Source organism: Mustela lutreola, chromosome 2, assembly GCF_030435805.1.
Source record: "Mustela lutreola isolate mMusLut2 chromosome 2, mMusLut2.pri, whole genome shotgun sequence".
Classification (NCBI taxonomy): Eukaryota; Metazoa; Chordata; class Mammalia; order Carnivora; family Mustelidae; genus Mustela; species Mustela lutreola.
The window spans coordinates 79591426-79611826 of NC_081291.1; the positions used below are offsets into that span (position 1 = coordinate 79591426).

Here is a 20401-nt window from a genome sequence, read left to right on the forward strand (position 1 = left end):
TGCATGCTATAGGTGCATGTGGAGTGTTGTGGAATAAATGAATGAATAAATGTCCAGAGAAAGATACAATAAAAAAAATATATTACTAGGAAAAAAAAATAGTGCCAGTGTTACTGTCCATTCAATACCATCGTGGTTGTTAAGCATTTAACAAATTCATACAATTTGCCCTCATCTCCTGAGACAGAACCTCAATGCAACTGTCACTGCAACGTTTGTTAGCTTCTTTTGTCTTTTTGCTTTAACCTGCTAAAGTGAGCAGTTTCTTAGCCAATTTTGTCTAAATCTTTCACAGTTACACTGATCTTAATTTTACTGATCCTGAATCAAGCATCCACAGTGCAAGGGTGGGAACAATTTTTTTACATATCAAATGTTCAGCAGCTAGCAGAGTGCCATTCACATTGTATGCTCAAAAGCATTAACTATAATGAGATGAAGGTTGAATTTAATAACTCTCAAAGCATTATTAAACAGCTTAAATAGCTTAATAACCATTCGAAAGAAGTTTGTATGAAACACTCAGGGAATTCATATTATGATGCTAAATCATAGGTTTTTTGTGTGTAGGGTTTTGTGTGTGTGTGTGTGTGTGTGTGATCTGCAACCACAAGGTAATATTCAAATATTATTCCAGCCTTGTTTATATATATATATATATATATATATATACACATATATGTATGTATATATACATACATATATGTGTATATATATATAAATAAGGCAAAAAAGTATATGGAAATATTATTGTCTAACTCATTGTTCCACATCTCCAAAGACAATGTAGAGCTATTATTTCTATCTTGTTATTCACGATCAGCCTAAATTATGTGCATATTTGAGTATAAAGTGAAAGAGTTGCTACAAGGAGAAATAATATTAAAGTAACAAGGTACAAACTACTTTATAGGTATTAATAGGAGGAAATACTGTTGAATACCTACCATAAATCAGGAAGATTTCTGTTAGAGATAATAAATTCCTTTCTACTTTCTTAAATATTCCACAGCAGCCAAAAATGAACTAGTCAGTATTGCCAAATGCCCTGTACTTTCCAGCTCCAAGCCTTGATAAAATATGCTATGATGGAGAAGAGCATGGAATTTGGAATGACAGGATCATGATCTGAATTTAATCCATGCTACTTACTAGCTGTATCACTTCTGGTAAATCACTGACCACTGGAATATCTAGCAAGAGTCTGGTATAAAGCAGTATTTTCTGACTAAATGACCATTCTGGGTTTCAGGATCTTCTTTTATAAATAGGCTAAAAAACAAAAAACAAACAAAAAAAAAAAACTACCTCAAAGCACTTGGGGATAAGGTGAAATTAAATAACATCCCAAAAGGTATCTAACAGTGCCCAACAGTTAGTCAATGTTCAGTCATTGTTCAACCTGTTACACTAGTCCACTGGGCCAGTGTCAGAATTCTATCCTTTTTCCTTAGAGTATATAACATAACTTGGCACTTTGGTATGGTTGGACTTATAGGAGTCCATTAGTTTCCCAAGACTGCCCTAACAAAGTAACATAAACTTATAAAGCATCAGAAACTTACTTATTTATAGTTCTGTAAGACAGAAGTCTGCTTCTTATGGACAGACTCTTAATGTTGCTTGTCATTGGATGAGGGCCCAACTAATCCAGGATGACCTCATACTAAATCCTTACCTTAATTACATCTGCACTACTGAATCCTTACCTTAATTACATCTGCAAAGATCCTTAATTCTAAATAAGGTCATATTCTGAAATTCCTGGAGAATGTATTTTCTGGGGACTACTATTCAACCCACAGGTAGATACTATAATCTTTATCTATGTCATCCCTTCTACTTCTCTTCCTGTGTTGCAGCTGATTCTCCTATGTTGTTGAGCCTCATGCTATTCAGAGTAGTGCTGCTGTGTGCAGAATTAGCAACACCTGAGAGTTTGTTAGACATGCAAATTCTCATGCCCATCCTAGGCCTACTGAATCAGAAACTCAGGGAGTGGGGCTCGGAAATCCATATTTAAATAAATTCTTCAGGTGACTTCTACCCCAACTAGACTTTTCTAGGCCTTAGTCTAGCCCACAACACATTGGTACAAATACAATGCTATATACTGTCATTGATTTTACAGAAACCAAAGCAAATATTAATTCTTTTCTTGCTAGATGTAGATGCATCTATAAGAGGCATATGTAGAGAAAGAAAATGCCATTTATTGAAAAAAATATATTTATTTAATGATAATTAGGACTGCTGACTGGAATGGCAAATAGTAGAATTGCCTTTAGTCGCCAAAGACATATAATCTATATGAATTATGTTTACATCAGATTTATATAATCTTCATAAATTGACTTGATGTTGCCCATTTCCTTAAGTCACTATTCATCTAAATGAAAATCATTTTATTTTTAAGAAGAAGAACTTTGCTGGCTGTGTTAAATCTGAGGGCATAAAGTTTTGATTTAGCATTTTATGCTCAAAGAAGACATAAATATGTTTTTTAACCTTCCATTGAGAGTAATTGCCAGTCAATGATCACTAAAAAGCTGCCTATTTTGACAGAATTTCCAAACGTGAATCTGTGCCTTGAATAATATATACAAACTCCTTGTCAAAAGTTATCATATAGAAGGAAAAGCCAATATTCTCATTTCTCTTTGGGAAATCTGTTGGGAAAACCTGCTTGGAATAAGGATGATAACTAGTTTTACGCAGCATTGTAAATGATGGTTATTACTTAATCTGAATATCCGGAGAGTACAAATAATAAAGTTAAGTCTTTGGGCCTACATATGATTGTTTTCACTCTACTTTGAAAAGGGGGAAAATTAAAATAATCATTTTCTAGCCTATTTTAAACAAGATTTTAACAGAGAGAATACAAATCTAGTGCTTCTTACATATATGTCACTCAATTACCATATGCTCCAGTCCAGTCATTCTTAGTAGAGCTCAGTATTACTGCGAGATTTGGACAATATCAGAGATCAGTGCCTGGCAATATGACTTATAAATATCTTGCTGTCCCCTGCACTACCTTTATCCATGTGTAAGTTCTCACTAAAGTACTGTGGATTTCTCTGCTTTGAGGGGCTTAGCAGAGAAAACAGTGGAGTCTGTATTCAAGCAGTGAGCTGAGACAGAGGAGAGTATTTTCCCTAAAAATAGAAGTTGACCACTAGACCACCTTAAGTAGAAGGCATGAAACACTTTCTATTAACACCTCCCAATCCTTGCTGAAGATACAAGTAACAGCACACTTCAAGAAATTCTATGATTAGCTACATCACTGATAATTTCTAAAGTCTTGGATTTAATTTTTTTAAATGGTCTTTGACTATCTACACCAGGGATAAAACATATAAAAACAGGAGTTTTTGTTTGTTTGTTTGTTTTTTTAAATAGGACAGGTTTCTCTCATATCTATAAAGAGATGAAGAATACTAAATGCTAATGGAAACAGGGTGTCCGGGGAGTATAAAACCTGTATGAAAAGCAGAATTTATGTCACAGTTGTTTATCTCATTGAATGGTACCAGCACATTTGATTATTTGACCTCTATTTGGAGACTCTAAGATCCAAGTCTTTTGCAAACAATTCATGTTAGCACATAGTTTTTCCTAAAGTCACTGGATATTTTAGCAAGAGGAGAACATAGGGTCTCTAAGGAAGACTTCCTGGAATAGATATACAGGTCTACCCCCGAGATATTATAGGTTCTGTTCCAGACCACTGCAACAGAGTGAATAATGCAATAAAGTCAGTCAAATTAATTTTTTGGTTTCCCAGTGCATATAAAAATTATGTTTAGACTATCCTGTAGTCTGTTAAATGTGCAAAGCATTATGTCTATAAAAACAATGTACAAAGCTTAATTAAAAAATATTTCATCGCTAAAAAATATGCTAACCATCATTTGAGTTTTCAACAAGTCCTAGTCTTTTTCCTGACGGAGAGTATTGCCTCGATGTTGATGGCGGCTGACCAATCAGGGTAATGATTGCTGAAGGCTGAGGTGGCTGTGGAAATTTCTTAAAATAAAGCAACAGTGAAGTTTGCTACATCAATTGACTCTTTCTTTCATAAACAATTTCTCTTAGTATGTGATGCTGTTTGAAGGCATTTTACCCATAATAGCACTTTGAAAATTGGAGTCAATCCTTTCAAATCTTGTCACTGTTTTATCAACGAACTTTGTTATATTCAAAATCCTTTGTTGCCATTTTGACAATCTTCACAGCATCTGTACCAGGAGTAGATTCCATCTTAAGAAACCACTTTCTTTGCTCGTCCATAAGAAGCAACTCCTCATCTGTTCAAGTTTTATCATAAGTTTGCTGCAATTCAGTTCCATCTTCTGGCTCTACTTCTAAGTCTAGTTTTCATGCTATTTCTACCATATCTGCAGTTACTTCCCCCACTGAAGTCCTAATATTTCAATGTTATCCATGAGGGTTGGAATCAGTTTCTTCAAAATTCCTGTTAAGTTGATTTTTTTTTCTTTTTTAAAGATTTTATTTATTTATTTGACAGAGATCACAAGCAGGCAGAGAAGCAGGCAGAGAAGCAGGCAGAGAGAGAGAGATGGAAGCAGGCTCCCCACTGAGCAGAGAGCCCAATGCGGGTTCAATCCCAGGATCCTGAAATCATGATCTGAGCAGAAGGCAGAGGCTTTAACCCACTGAGCCACCCAGATGCCCCTAAGTTGATATTTTGACCTCTTCCCCTGACTTAATGACATCTAGATGGTGAATCTTTTCCAGAAGGTTTTCAATTTACTTTGCCCAGATCCATCAGAGGAATCACTCTCTATGGCAACCACAGCCTTTTGAAATGTATTTCTTAAATAATAAGACTTGAAATTTGAAATTACAGCCCTTGATCCATGGGCTGCAGAATGGACGCTGAATTAGCAAGTATGAAATCAACATTACTTTCATTGTATATCTCCATTGTAGCTCACGGGCAACTATGTGCACTGTCAATGAGCAGTAATATTTTGAAAGGAATCTCTCTCTTCCCCTCCCCCCGCCCCCGAGCAGTAGGTCTCAACGGTGGGCTTAAAATATTCAGTAAAATGTGCTATAAGTAGAGATACTGTCATCCGGGCTTTGTTGTTCCATATATAGAGCACAGGTAGAATAGATAATTTAGCATAATTCTTGAGGGCCCTAGGATTTTTGACTGGTTAGTGAGCACTGGTTTCAACTTAAAGTCACAAGGTACATTAGCTTCTACAAGAGAGTCTGCCTACCCTGTGAAGCTTTAAAGCCAGGCATTGAATTCTCCTTTCTACTACAAAAGTCCTAGATGACATCTTTTTCCAAAATAAAACTATTTCATCTACAGTGAAAGAGAGTTGTTTAATGCAGCCACATTCATAAATTATGTTAGCTAGATCTTCCGGATAACTTGCTGTGGCTTCTACATCAACACTTACTGCTTGACCTTACACTTTTATAAAGACAGCTTCTTTCCTTCAACCCTACAAACCAATCTCTGCTATCTTCAAATTTTTCTTCTACAGCTCCCTCACCTCTCTCAGCCTTCACAGAATTGAAGACACATTTCTCCTCTATCCCTTAGGCTCCTCCCACTCCCACTGCCCATCTTATGAGAATGACGAGGAGATCAATCTGGCTAAAGTCAGATCCATGGGCTGAAAGTCAAAGCAAAGAAGGGGTTAAGCAAATACATAAATCCCAAAGTAACCCCCCCCCCCCCGACATTTAAAGAGCAGGGGTGCCTGGCTGGCTCTGTTAGAAGATCATATGACTCTTGATCTTGGGTTATGAGTTTAAGCACCACGTTGGGTGCAGACATTACTGCATTTAAAACTTTAAATAAATAAATAAATAAAATTTAAAGAGCAAATACAATCATCCACACCAGAAAACAGGTACTATGAGTCAAGGGATCTTTGCTTGCTCTCATAAATGGTACATAAAAAGCTTTGAATATCCAAGATTAATCCATTTTTTTTCTAATTTTGTATCTTACTGCTAATAGTTATCCTATAGAATTCCCATAGATTGTAATTCAAGATAAAAGAAGTAAACCTTGCAACCTAATTAAGCATCTTTAGGTACTGAGTTATTAAAGAGTACCATGTTAAAAGTTACTCCCCCAAGAGCCTCCAGCTGGCTCAGTCAGTGGAGCATGCAACTCTTGATCTCCAGGTTTTGACTTCAAGCCCCAAGTTGGGTGTAGAGATGACTTAAAAACAGAATCTTAAAAACAACAACAACAACAACAACAAAAACACTTCCCTGGAAATCTGTTTCACAACACTGCCTTGTGGTGGTGCAGTTTCCCAGTTACCCTCCATGTTTTGAGTACAAGTTAATTGAAATTAGCATGAAAATAACTTTCTAGGGGTGCCTGGGTGGCTCAGTGGGTTAAGCTGCTGCCTTCAGCTTAGGTCATGATCTCAGGGTCCTGGGATCAAGTCCTGCATCGGGCTCTCTGCTCAGCAGGGAGCCTGCTTCCCTTTCTCTCTCTCTGCCTGCCTCTCTGTCTACTTGTAATCTCTCTCTATCAAATAAATAAATAAAATCTTTAAAAAAAAAAACTTTCTATGTTAAGATTTCCACTGATGATTTAAAGTGATAAATGGATAATTTCTATGTATAGTAATATATTTTTCTATGTATTTTAAAAATGCAAATGCACAACAAAATAGTGCAATTACATTTTAAAATTTAGATTTCGGGTGAAGAAAATATTATCTATTTTGATCAGGGATGGTAGTTACATGAGTGTATATACATTTAAGAAAAACTCACGAAATTCTACACTTAGTATCTTCCACAGTGTTTAAATTTTAACCTCAATTAAAAAGTTAAATTAAGAAAAAGTTAAGCCAAATGAAAGAAAACTATAGTAACTAACAGTATAGTAAATGGCAAAATGGTGATAAAATACCTGAATGATTCAAGTCTGGGGAACACTGGCCTATGGAAAGGTGAATGATGCCCACAGAGTAGAATCCAAAAGGAAACTAAATGAGTTTTGAATTCTGACTGTGACTCTTCCCAAGGGGTTCCTCTGCTTACTATTCTTTTCAGAGATTTCTCTCTGCCTGGGGCTAGAAGCCAGCAGTAGGGATCTATTATAATATTTATCTTTGGGGAAGGATACATATAAAGCTAGTGAATCAAGTGAGTTGCATACATGAATTCCATATTAATAGCAAACTTATTAATTAACACAAATATCTAGACATCTAGTCATAAAATGTAGGCAACTTATCCTGCGACAGGGCTAATGAAAATTTCCTACTTATTATGAAGAATTTTTACAATGATTTTGGAGAAAAATATTTTTTCATCAAAAAATATAATAGCCTAATTTCCTCATACATAAATGTATAAATCAAGACAGTGATCATTAATTTTGTCTTTCAAAGTGTTACAAGTTAAACTCTTGGCACTAACAAAAGTGAAGTGTTAAGAAAAAAGATACTCATACGTACAGACATAATTTCTGTATATAAGCCAAAAAAATTAGAAAACATAATGACAAAGAGATCCTTTTCTAATTAGTAATACTATCTGAGATAGTCTTAATTAGAAATATGTAAAATTTTACATTAAAAAAACTAAAGGGAAACAGGGAGAAAAGTTATATTTCTACATGGGTGTATTTAATATTATAAATATATAATTTTTCCCTAAATTAACACATAGATTTCCTACAATATCAATCATTATCTCAACACAATTTTTCTTGGGTGCTTCAACTGTGTAATTCTAAAGTTCATTTGTATGTAGTTAAAACTATTTAAATTGTGCCTTTATTGGGGTTTCCATGGGAAAGGCAAGGTTGGGTAGGGTGAACAGTTCAGGACTGGCTAGTTTCAGTAATTCTGGAGGGCTCTGGCCTATAGGAATGGTCACCAGTTGCCTGGTATTCAATTATGGGATTATTGAGGGCAATGGAAATATTGGCTTGGTATTTCAGAGTTTCCTAAGAAGTTAGTTGCGGAATAAGGGTTTAGAACTGGTTGATTTGCATATGCAAGATGTATCCTTTGTTACTGGTAAGGGGCAGTTCTTCCCCAGCCAGAAAGGTTTTGAAAATGTCAAAACATGATAATATACAGAAAATACATACATACATTATACATACACACACACACACACACACACACATATGCAGACACAATACAATCTGAAAAAGTAAACAGATACGAACTATGAGAACAATTGTTAAAGATTATACTAATGAAGGATCACAAATATACATGTTAAAGAAAAGATAAACAACAACTAAAGCAATTTGAAATTTAAGACCCAATAGATGAATAGATAGAGAAGTAGGCATTCTGACATATTAAATGTCATATGTCACATAGTGAAGATGGCAAATATTATAAGGAAGATAAAAAAGAGTAAAGGGAAACATTACTTTTTAGTCAATAAATGGTATTGGAATAACTGGCAGTGTAGGAAAGAAAAATATCTTTTTCCTCTACTCTTCTAATTTCTCCAGGGGGGCCCCTGTAACAAAAAAACAGATTAAGAAAAGAAAAAGCATATAGATTTAGGGGGCGTATGGGTGGCTCAGTCAGTTGATTGTCCAACTCTTGATTTCAGCTCAGGTTATGCTCTCTGGGTCCTGGAATCAAGCCCCAACTCGGCTCCACACTTAGTGGGGTGATTGCTTGAGGGTTCTCTCAAATAAGTAAATAAATTTTTAAAAAAGAACAAACAAAACAAACAAAAAAAAGCATACAGATTTATTTAATATTTTTTTTAAACATTTTATTTATTTATTTGACAGATAGAGATCACAAGTAGGCAGAGAGGCAGGCAGAGGGTGGGGTGGGGTGGGGAGAAGCAGGCTACTCGCCGAGCAGAGAGCCCAATGTGGGACTTGATCCCAGGGCCCCGGGATCACGACCTGAGCCAAAGGCAGTGGCCCAACCCACTGAGCCACCCAGGCGCCCCTATTTAATGTAAGTTTTATGTGACATGGCAGCCTTCATTAAGGACATAAACATCCAAAGAAGCAGTTAATCCTGAGTTTTTAAGCTAGGTTTGAAGAGTAGAAGGCCATGGGAAAATGTGACAGGATATGAAAGGGTAGGAGTTAAGTGTAGTAAACTGTGGAAATGGCAAGGCTTACTCCCTCAGATTCTTCTCAGGTTCCCTCTACCTTTAGAGATAAGAAACCTCCTTTCCTTCCATTGTAAGGATGATATCTTACATGAGGGTCTTATAACCTGTTCGAGAAAAAGAAAATTCTTCCTGCACCTGCCATTTCATAAAATCTTTCAGCTTGAAATATTCAATATACCAAGATGCCATCTTTGGAGTAGCATGTCCTGAACTCCATCTTAGCAAGTTGCATAAAATTTTTATACCCTATCCTCATATCTCATATAGAAATAAATCTATATTCCCATAATAGCTAACATTTGTGAAATGTTTCCTATGTTATGTGCTTTACACAACTTGTTAGAGCAATCTTTACACAAATTGTCAGAGTCAGAGTCTTTGCAATACTTCCATTCTTCCCACTTAATGGGAAATTGAGAGCTTCCAAAGTAGCTAATTTCAGATCATACTGCTAGTAGGTGACAGAGCCAGGATTATTACCTCAACAGCTCAATAGTCTACCTCTAGATGTTCTTCTTCTTACTCACTCCACTGCATTATTATCTATGAAGAAGCCTATGCTAAGTAAGAAATAAAAAAATCTCAGAAATGCAGATGTGACCACATACAAATATTTAACCTCCCTATTTCCAGGAAAAAAATAATAGAAAAACAAGTAATATGCTGGGAAAAGCATATACTGAAATGATGGCAAAATTTTATATTTTCATTACTAGCATATAAAGTATTCATATAAATTTGCAAGATAATATTAAGAACTCACACATAGGCAATTTATTACAAGTCACAGAAATGTAAATTAAAACAACAAAGTATGATGTACACTGGCAACAACATTTTTATGTGAGAACACCTGTCACTGACTGCGGCATTTGCATGCACTGCTGGTGAGAGTGAACAACCTGATGTATTGCTATCACTGTCCCAGGGATCCTCCTACTGGGAACTGTCAGAAGGAAACCAAACATGTGGTGGGAAAGGAAGCAATATTCATGGAGATTTTCATCAAAGTGTGACCAACGGGAATTAAAGAAAGATTAAATGAATCACGACATATTTTGTTTAATGAAAGGGCAGTCTTTCAAAGCATGTCACAAAAGCTCTAAAATCCTAAAAGAAAAAAAAAATTTTTTTTACTATATAAGTACAGCACAAAAGAATTATAAAAAGGGGAAACTGAGAAAATGTTTGCAGCATATTAAGTACTAACAATCGATAATTAAAGGAACACCTACAATTCAATTAAAAAAAAAATGAGAGAGAGAGAAGCCAGTCTATGGAATAAACAGGCAAGGGTATAAATAGTCAGTTTTCAGAAGAAATACCATGCCCAATAAATGCATTAAAAAGTGTTCCAACAGAGCACTTTTTAATGCATTTATTGGGGCCTGGGTGGCTCAGTCAGTTAAATGTCTACCTTTGGCTCAGGTCATGAACCTGAGGTCTTGGGATGGAGCTGTGCATCAGGCTCCCTGCTTCTCCCCCTCCTGCTGCTGCCCCTACATGTGCGTGCTTTCCCTCTTTCTCTCTCTCTCTCAAATAAATAAATAAACAAATAAAATTAAAAAAAATGTGTTCAACCTCATTAAAGTAAAAAAAAATAGATAACAACAAATGAAAACAATGTTATTGTTATTTTATACCTCCTTTTAAATATTGGCAAATATGTAAAGATATCTACAACTGGCAAGAGAGTAGGAAAAGCACTGGTAGGAGTACTCAGATATAACTGCTTTGAAGACAATTTGACAATGCTTGACTGGAATTTTTAACTTTTATTTTGAAGTAATTTTAGATTCACAGGAAGTTACATATATAGCTCAAAAGAGTTCCCACATGGTCTTCACCCAGCTTCCCCCAATGTTAACATTACACAAAATCATAGTACAATTATCAAAACAAGAAATTAACATTACTGCAAAACCATTAATTGAATAAAGACCTAATTCAAATTTCATGAGTTTTCCCACTGATGTCCTTTTTCTGTTTCAGGACCCAAAGTAGGATCTCACAATACATTTGGTTGTTACGCCTCCATAGTTTCCCTCAATATGTAACAATTTTTCAGTCTTTCCTTATATATAAACAAATTTTAAATACTCACATCCTTTACCCCAGCCATTTCACTTACAGGAATTATTCTGTTGAATTTGTGCAAAAATGTACAAGGATGCTTATTTCCAGATTTTGAAATAGTAAAATGTTAGAGATGGGGCAACAAGAGGGGAGAAAATGACTTGAACTTTCCATTTTACACATTTTGTAACCTTTGGTATTTTCTCCCTCGGATGTATTACATAAATTTATAATGAAAATAAAACAATTTATAAAGAAAAAAGACTGGTAATGGCTAGAGTTGGCATGTTAAGGCAGTCTAGACATTCCTTACACTAGTAATGGGACTATAATTGGTACCATAATGTTGGGGGACTTTTTGGATGGGAGATGTTTAGTAATTTGGCAAAATTGAAAATGTGCCTACTCTTTGACTCAGCAAGTTCTCTTCTAGCAATTTTTAGTGTAGAAATATTTACAGAAATATATAAAGAGATTTGTGTACAATGTTGCTGCATTTTATTTATAATTTTGCTAATCCAGAATCAATCAATCTAAATGTCCAGGAGAATGTTCAATAAATGAAGAAGCCTCTATAAAAAGATATGCTACGCAAATGGGATAGATCTGGTATATCCGGTAGATCTCTGACTTTCTCATTCTTCTCAGATGTCCACAATATATTATTGAATGAAAAAAGTAAGGTTTAATTCATTACATTCATGTTAATAAAGCATATATATTTTATACATGTAAATATTATATAGTTTTTCACATTTATTTGTACATATACTACATATATTTATACATGCATAAAGTATATAAAACTATTAACAGTGGCTTTTCTTTCAGAAGTGAAATTATAGGTGGGAAAGAATTTATATCTGCTTTTTTTTGTTTTCTCATAATGCTATTTCACTAATTTAAAAAAAACCCAACTCTTAAAAGTAATAAGAACTATAAGGCAACATGAAAAAGATTTGTGATATAATACATAAATGAACATTAACAGCACATTGCTCAATGATTAAAACTATGCAAATAAACATGCATATAGAAACAACTGTAAACAAATGCAAAAATTAATTTAAAATTTTTAATCATACAGATGGGTTTTAGATGATTTTAAAAAGTTCTGTCCTCCAAATATAATGTTATTATATTACTCTGAAAAAATTAAATCATGATTAAAATGTGGGAGTTAGGGGCGCCTGGTTGGCTCAGTGGGTTAAAGCCTCTGCGTTTGGCTCAGGTCCTGATCCCAGGGTCTGGGACTGAGCCCTGCTTCAGGCTCTCTGCTCAGCAGGAAGCCTGCTTCCTCCTCTCTCTCTGCCTGCCTCTCTGCCTAACTGTGATCTCTGTCTGTCAAATAAATAAATAAATAACATATTTTTTTTAAAAATGTGGGAGTTAATTTTAAAAAGAAGCTTTGACATAATCTAACCTAATAGAACTATGATGCTATTGTAAATCTGAAAATCTTAAATATTCTTTTTTTTTTTTTTACAGGTCTCTGAGTTGTTTTATTTATTTTTAAATTTTTCATTGAAGTTTTTTACATATACACTGACATATAACATTATATAAGTTTCAGGTGTACAACATACTGTTTCAACAATTATACACATTACAAAATGCTTTTCTCTAGTGGCTGCACCAGCTTGCATTCCCACCCACAGTGTAAGAGGGTTCCCCTTTCTCTGCCTCCTCGCTGTCTCTTGTTGCCAGAGTTATTAATTTTAGCCATTCTGAACAGTGAGGTGAGGTGGTATCTCATTGTGCTGAGTGATGTTGAGCATTTCTTATGTGTTCGTTGGCCATGTGTATGCTCTGAGCATTTTTTTTTCCAATTTTTTTTTTATTAATTTTTTATTTTTTATAAACCTATATTTTTATCCCCAGGGGTACAGGTCTGTGAATCACCAGGTTTACACACTTCACAGCACTCACCAAAGCACATACCCTCCCCAATGTCCATAATCCCACCCCCTTCTCCCAAACCCCCTCCCCCCAGCAACCCTCAGAATGGGAGAAGATATTTGCAAACGACATATCAGATAAAGGACTAGTGTCCAGAATCTATAAAGAACTTAGCAAACTCAACACCCAAAGAACAAATAATCCAATCAAGAAATGGGCAGAGGACATGAACAGACATTTCTGCAAAGACGACATCCAGATGGCGAACAGACACATGAAAAAGTGCTCCATATCACTCGGCATCAGAGAAATACAAATCAAAACCACAATGAGATATCACGTCACACCAGTCAGAATGGCTAAAATCAACAAGTCAGGAAATGACAGATGCTGGCGAGGATGCGGAGAAAGGGGAGCCCTCCTACACTGTTGGTGGGAATGCAAGCTGGTGCAGCCACTGTGGAAAACAGCATGGAGGTTCCTCAAAATGTTGAAAATAGAACTTCCCTATGACCCAGCAATTGCACTACTGGGTATTTACCCTAAAGATACAAACGTAGTGATCCAAAGGGGCACGTGCACCCGAATGTTTATAGCAGCAATGTCCACAATAGCCAAACTGTGGAAAGAACCTAGATGTCCATCAACAGATGAATGGATCAGGAAGATGTGGTATATATACACAATGGAATACTATGCAGCCATCAAAAGAAATGAAATCTTGCCATTTGCGACAACATGGATGGAACTAGAGCGTATCATGCTTAGCGAAATAAGTCAAGCAGAGAAAGACAACTATCATATGATCTCCCTGATATGAGGAAGTGGTGATGCAACATGGGGGCTTAAGTGGGTAGGAGAAGAATCAATGAAACAAGATGGGATTGGGAGGGAGACAAACCATAAGTGACTCTTAATCTCACAAATCTTAAATATTCTTAAATCCTTCCTATTTCTTAGAAATTAGAGATGTACTAGGCATTTATTAAACAAGCACCTACTAAAATACAGTAAGCCCAAATCTATTATAATTGTGTTTTATGTTACCTTTATAATACTCACATAAAGTAATTATTATTCGGTTTCTAAAACAAAGAAGGTCACACATCTAAATAGCAGAACTAGCTACAGAAGTCAGATCTGGTTCATTCATAAGTTTCTATTCTGTCCACCATGACATGCTGTTTCCTGAATACTTGGTTTTATATTTAAACATCTTTTCAGAATCTGTAACAGGTAACAGCCTTCACCCATTACCTGATACATTACTATTTTTATTCTTTCATTTCATTCTTTCTAGGGCCAACTGACCCGGATTATTTACTCTGGTCTGCACAAGTCCTTTGACATTCTGAAATTACTTACCGAGCTGTTATAAATATTTCATGGAATATTAGAGCAGAAAGGGACTTAGAGACAATCTAGATCTTCCCCTTCTTTTTTTTTCAAGTAGGACTCAGAGATGGGCTTACTCTAATTCTCTTTCATTCAGACTGCTCCACTGGGCAGAGTGGTGGTCAGGTGAAAAGGTGTGTGCACCTAATACTCTTCACCTCAATCTTAACAGATAGCCACATAACAGCTGAACAGCTCAAAGGGGCCTATGGGAATGGTAGCGGCCTTTAGATATAGCGCTCCTACTTGAGCCAAGAAGCACTATTCCCAGTTGGCACTTAGCGACGGTTTTCAAGATGGCAACATTCTCACATCTTGGTTCAAAGAGGCGGCAGCAACCACCAGTGCAACCCAGCACAGGCCAACACAGAACTTGGACAACTTATTCCTCAAGGTCCTTTCATAATTCAAGGGAGGCAGGTGACACTGTGGTTAGTTTTGATCTTTCAAACCCATTTGGGGAATTTATCCTACAAAAATAATGGCGTCAGTATTTAAAGATATATGTACAAGGAGATTTATGAGAGCACTATATATAGCAGTACCAAACCATACCCGTGACTTGAAAACTCCCACTCACTCATCACTATAGGGCTGACTGACTAACTGTGATAGATCTGGTGATGTAGGCTCTGAAGAAGATTAAAAACAGATCTGGATCTGTTAGCCTAAGTGTTATATCTACAGAATAACATATAATCAGATCTCATTGTTGTAAAAATAAGAAAATCACAAAATACTTTTACATGTATGTATGAACATTTGTTTATATAAATACAAATAAATAAAATAGACTGTTAGGATTTGCAACCCAGGATAAGGAGCTATACAACCAATTAACTTACTTTTTTATCAGTGTTGAATAGCCCTATGCCTGCTGTCTTCATTCATGAACAAGAGACAACACTGACTCTTTCTTTTTTTTTTTTTTTTTAAATATTTTATTTATTTACTTGACAGAGAGAGAGATCACAAGCAGGCAGAGAGAGGGGGGAAGCAGGCTCCCTGCTGAGCAGAGAGCCCAATGGGGGGCTCAATCCCAGGACCTGAGATCATGACCTGAGCCAAAGGCAGAGGCATTTTTTTCACTGAGCCACCCAGGTGCCCCAATTATTATGACTCTCTTTCATAATAGTTGTTGAATCAAATGAAGTAACACTTGTATACACCTGGTCTTAGAAGGTACTTAATACCTATTATTATTATGGCCTTTTGGTTTCACACCAACAGCTTCTTCTTGTCCACATATTGAGTTTTATATTAAACAGTTCTATCTTTAAAAAATACTATCTTCAGGGCACCTGGGTGGCTCAGTGGATTCAAGCCTCTGCCTTCAGCTCAGGTCATGATCTCAGGGTCCTGGGATTGAGCCCCGCATCGGGCTCTCTGCTTGGCAGGGAGCCTGCTTCCTCCTCTCTCTCCCCCTGCCTCTCCGCCTACTTGTGATCTCTGTCTGTCAAATAAATAAATAAAATCTTAAATCTTAAATCTAAAATCTTAAATCTTAATACCATCTTCAGGGGAGCCTGGGGGGCTCAGTCAGTTAAGCGTCTGACTCTTGGTTTCCGCTCAGGTCATAACCTCAGGGTCGTGAGACTGAGCCCACTTCAGATTATGAGCACAGCATGGAGTCTGCTCAGGATTCTCTCTCCCTCTCTTTCTGTCCCTCTGCCTGCTTGCACACACACACACTCTCTCTCAGATCTTTAAATAAGTAAATAAATAAAATCTTTAAAAATATAGTATCTTCAATAGCCATATATCCAAAATGTATAGAAAAATAAAAACTACTTATTAGGTGAAATTAACACTCAAGCTCTAGTAGGACTAGCTTGCTAATACTTGAATAAGAACTAAGGAAAACTAATTAATTTTAAATAAAACTACCTAAGGAGCACTGTGTGGCTATGATGATTTCCTTGATTTCTCTAACTATAAATTTTCTCCTTTGTCAGGTGATGATGATATTGTCTTCTATGCCTTCTTCCCAAGGGTCTGAAGTGAAAGACAATATTTGCAGAAATGTTTTATAATCTGAAAGTACTATATTGATGAAGAATTGTGCCTTGCTTTAAGATTTTATTTATTTATTTATTTATTTATTTATTTATTTATTTGAGAGAGAGAGAGAGTGAGCAGGAACTGGGAGGAGAGGGTTCAGAAGTAGGCTCTGTGACCTGAAATGAAGGCAGGCACTTAACCGATGGAGCCACCCATGTGCCATGTGCCTGGAAGAATTGTTTTAAAAACTAGAATTGTGCCTGTTCATAAGATGAAGTTTCCAATTATTTAAGAGTCAAATATACAAAGTGATTTGGATACTTAAAAAGACACTAAAAAATGATTTGGTATTTCGAAGATAGTAAAGGGATTTAAAAACCTAAGAAATGTTAAAAGAAGCTGTGGTATTATGGACTATCAGAACTGGAATTTTACCCTGGCTCAGCCTCTCCTGTTAGTCACTTAATACCTCTGGGAGGAGTTTCTTTGTAAGAATAATTATGGTAATACCTATTTCCCACTAGTATTGTGAGGGTCAAATGAGGCAATCTACGAGCTTCTCAGCTCTATCAGACCTAACGAATCCCTTTTATAAGAAATATTTTGAAACACACCATTCTCTATTCTTAAATGAAAGTCACAGACCACTAACTAAAACACCAGTATCTAAACTGGTCCAGTTAGAAGCTGCAGTCCCCTCCTTCCCTTTGGCAATGGGTATAGACATATTACTAAGTTTTGCCAATGCGATGTCAGAGAAATGACATGCACAGCTTCAAGTTCATGTTTCTTGTTCAACTAATTGTACTCCTTACCTTTTTTCATGGGCCAGAATGTGGATGTGATAGTGCACTCAGCTTTTGACCATATAGATTAGACCACACCCTGGGGATTTACATAAAAATAAAACAGAAAAAACTTGGGAGTCTAAATGATTTTGTGGGGCAAAGCCTCCTCCCACCCTGGATCATTGGCCCACCTTTGGTCAGGTATAGAATAAAGTGATAGATAAACTCCTATCTTATATGACTCCCTGTAATTTGGAGTCTCCTTGTTACAGTAATTGTAGCCTGTAACATAATTAATAGATCTGACTACATGAATAATTTCAAAATACTATAACTTTAACTATACTATAAAAGAGAAATAAAATATATTTATCATAAAATAAAAATGCATTTCTATATGTGTATGCTTGAGAACAACTAACTTGAAGACATAATCAGTGAGATAAATGCCAGTTTTCCCTATCATGAATATATAAGTTTGGATAAAGTCAATCTGTACAGGATCTATAAAAAATGTACTAACAGGAAGTAGTGGTGGTCATAAGAACAGAAACTACTTTCTTTGTTTTTACTTATAACTTTATGTAGACATACTTCATTCCTTCTTTTTTTAAAAAAGATTTCATTTATTTGAGAGAGAGCGAGCGAGACAGAGCATGAGTGGGGGAGGGGGCAGAGAGCGAGGGAAAAGCAGACTCCCTGTTTAAGCAAGGAGCCCAATGCAGTGATCCACTCCAGGACCCAGGGATCATGACCTGAGCTAAAGGCAGACACTTAACTGACTGAGCCTCCCACGGACCCCACACTTCATTCATTCTTATATAATTCTTTTTAATTTAAATATCTGAGTTCTCTTCTAGACTGTAGGAGAGTATATGCATTTCTTTTTTTATAATTTATTTATATTTTAGGTATTTAACATACAGTGCAATATTGGTTTCAGAAGTAGAATTCAGTGATTCCTCACTTACATATAACCCCCAGTGCTCATCATAACAGGTGTTCTCCTAACACCCTTCACCCACCTCCCTCCATCAACCTTTATTTTGTTCTCAATCATTAAGAGTCTTCTATTGCTTGATTCCTTCTCTCCTTTTTTTCTTTTCCCCTTCCCATATGATTCTCTGTTTTCTTAAATTCCACATATGAGTGAGATCATATAGTATTTGTCTCTGATTTACTTATCTCACTTAGCATAATATACTCTGGCTCCATCCATGTCATTGTAAATGGCAAGATTTCATTATTTTTGATGCCTGAGTAATATTCCTGTGTGTATGTATGTGGGTGTGTGTATGTGTGTGTGCATGCCACATCTTCTTTATTCATTCATCAGCTAATGTACATTTGGGCTCCTCCAAATGTACATTATTGTTGATAATGCTGCCATAAATATTAGGGTGCATGTATTTTTGTATCCTTTGGGTAAATACCTAGTAGTGCAATTGCAGGATGGTAGGGTAGTTCTATTTTTAACATTTTGAGGAACCTCCATACTGTTCTCCAAGTGGCTCTACCAACTTGTATTCCCAACAATAGAAGAAGTAACAGGTGTTGGCAAGGGTGTGAAACTACTTTTAAGCTAAGAAACTTTTAAGAAAAGAAACAAATCTTAAAGAAAGATAATATTCTAAAATAAATTATAGATTGCCCAAGCATAGAAAATGGGAAGTATTATATTCTCCCAAATGAGTTTGGGAAAATAATTCCCTAAATTATTTGACATGAGATGACCTAGTAACAAAATATCACAGAAATCCCACAACACATCAGGGCCACATTCAGTCTCTAGTACTTGAAAATAACTTCGCCATAACTTTTAACATGTGAGGAAGAATGTCTCTTTTTTAAGATTTCATTTATTTATTTAGAGAGACAGAGAAAGAGAGTGAAAGCAAGAAGAGAGGCAGACGGAGAGAGAGAATCTCAAGTAGACTCTGTGTTGAGTGTGGAGGCTGATTGGAGGTGGGGGCTCTACCTCACCACCCTGAGATCATGACCTGAGCTGAAATCAAGAATTGGACACTCAATTGACTGAGCCACCCAGGTGCCCCAAGGAAGACTGTCTTGATAATAAATTAGAAAAAGAAGCAATTAATATCTATATTATACTTATGTAATGAAGAATTTTAAGGTAGACTTTGGGGACATATCAGAGTAAGATTGGAAAACAATAGAAAGTAATTTTCTAAAAGTAATTTCCATATGTAATACCTATAGCAAATTTCTTAGTATTAATTCTAAAGTGTTAACACATATATAAAGGGTAGCAATACTATGAAATATTTCTAAATGTTTATTTTTTGAAATTCAAACAGAACAATACATTTCATTTATCTGTCAATTCAGTAATATTTGATTTTAAGACTGTTAAAAGGCATCTCAAATTTCCTGTTTCCGATTTTTTCCTGGTACCTCAGGAACTGCACTTCTACTCTTTATGGTTAAATATGTAGCTAAATATGTTACAATACGTTGAGTAGAAGATAGGTAAATTCTTCAGTAATTTCAAGAACAATGTGTTTATTCCATTTTGGCTTCCTGCTCTATAATAAGCCTTCTAAATTCCTTGGCTTTTTGTCTAACATGTTATATTTCAGTATTACTTTGTATTAAATCACTATACAATTATGGTTGACCCTTGAACAACACAGGTTTGAACTTCACAGGTCTCCTTATGCATAGATTTTTTACAATACAGTATTGTATATGCATATTCTCTTCCTTATGATTTTAACATTTCCTTTCCTTTAGCTTTATTGTAAGAATACAGTACATAATACATATAACATACAAAATATGTTAATTGATTATGTTTTTATTTTGCTTTCAGTTGACAACATGTTATTAGTAGTTAAATTTAAGGGAGCCAAATGTTATACATGGGTTTTGGACTGCAGCGGTCAGTGCTCCAATCCCGTTTTGTTTAAGGGTCAACTGTATATTTGTAGTCTGTTGAGTCTAGCAGCACATTCAAAAGTCATGCCAAATGCTGAAGAGTTTTCGTTATTTAGTTTTGTTCCATACATTCCAAGATAGCTAGTTTCCTTAGCTTTGCCCAACAAAAAGCCCTCTATTCCTCCAAACTACTGTAGCCCAAGACACTTGTACAAATT

At 35.7% G+C, this 20401-nt stretch overlaps 1 protein-coding gene across 7 annotated transcripts in view; it reads right to left on the reverse strand.

Annotated features, from left to right (window-relative positions):
* ZCWPW2 (zinc finger CW-type and PWWP domain containing 2) overlaps nt 1–20401 on the reverse strand; it is a 133005-nt gene that overhangs the window by 16129 nt on the left and 96475 nt on the right. The gene's annotated exons all lie outside the window — the stretch shown is intronic.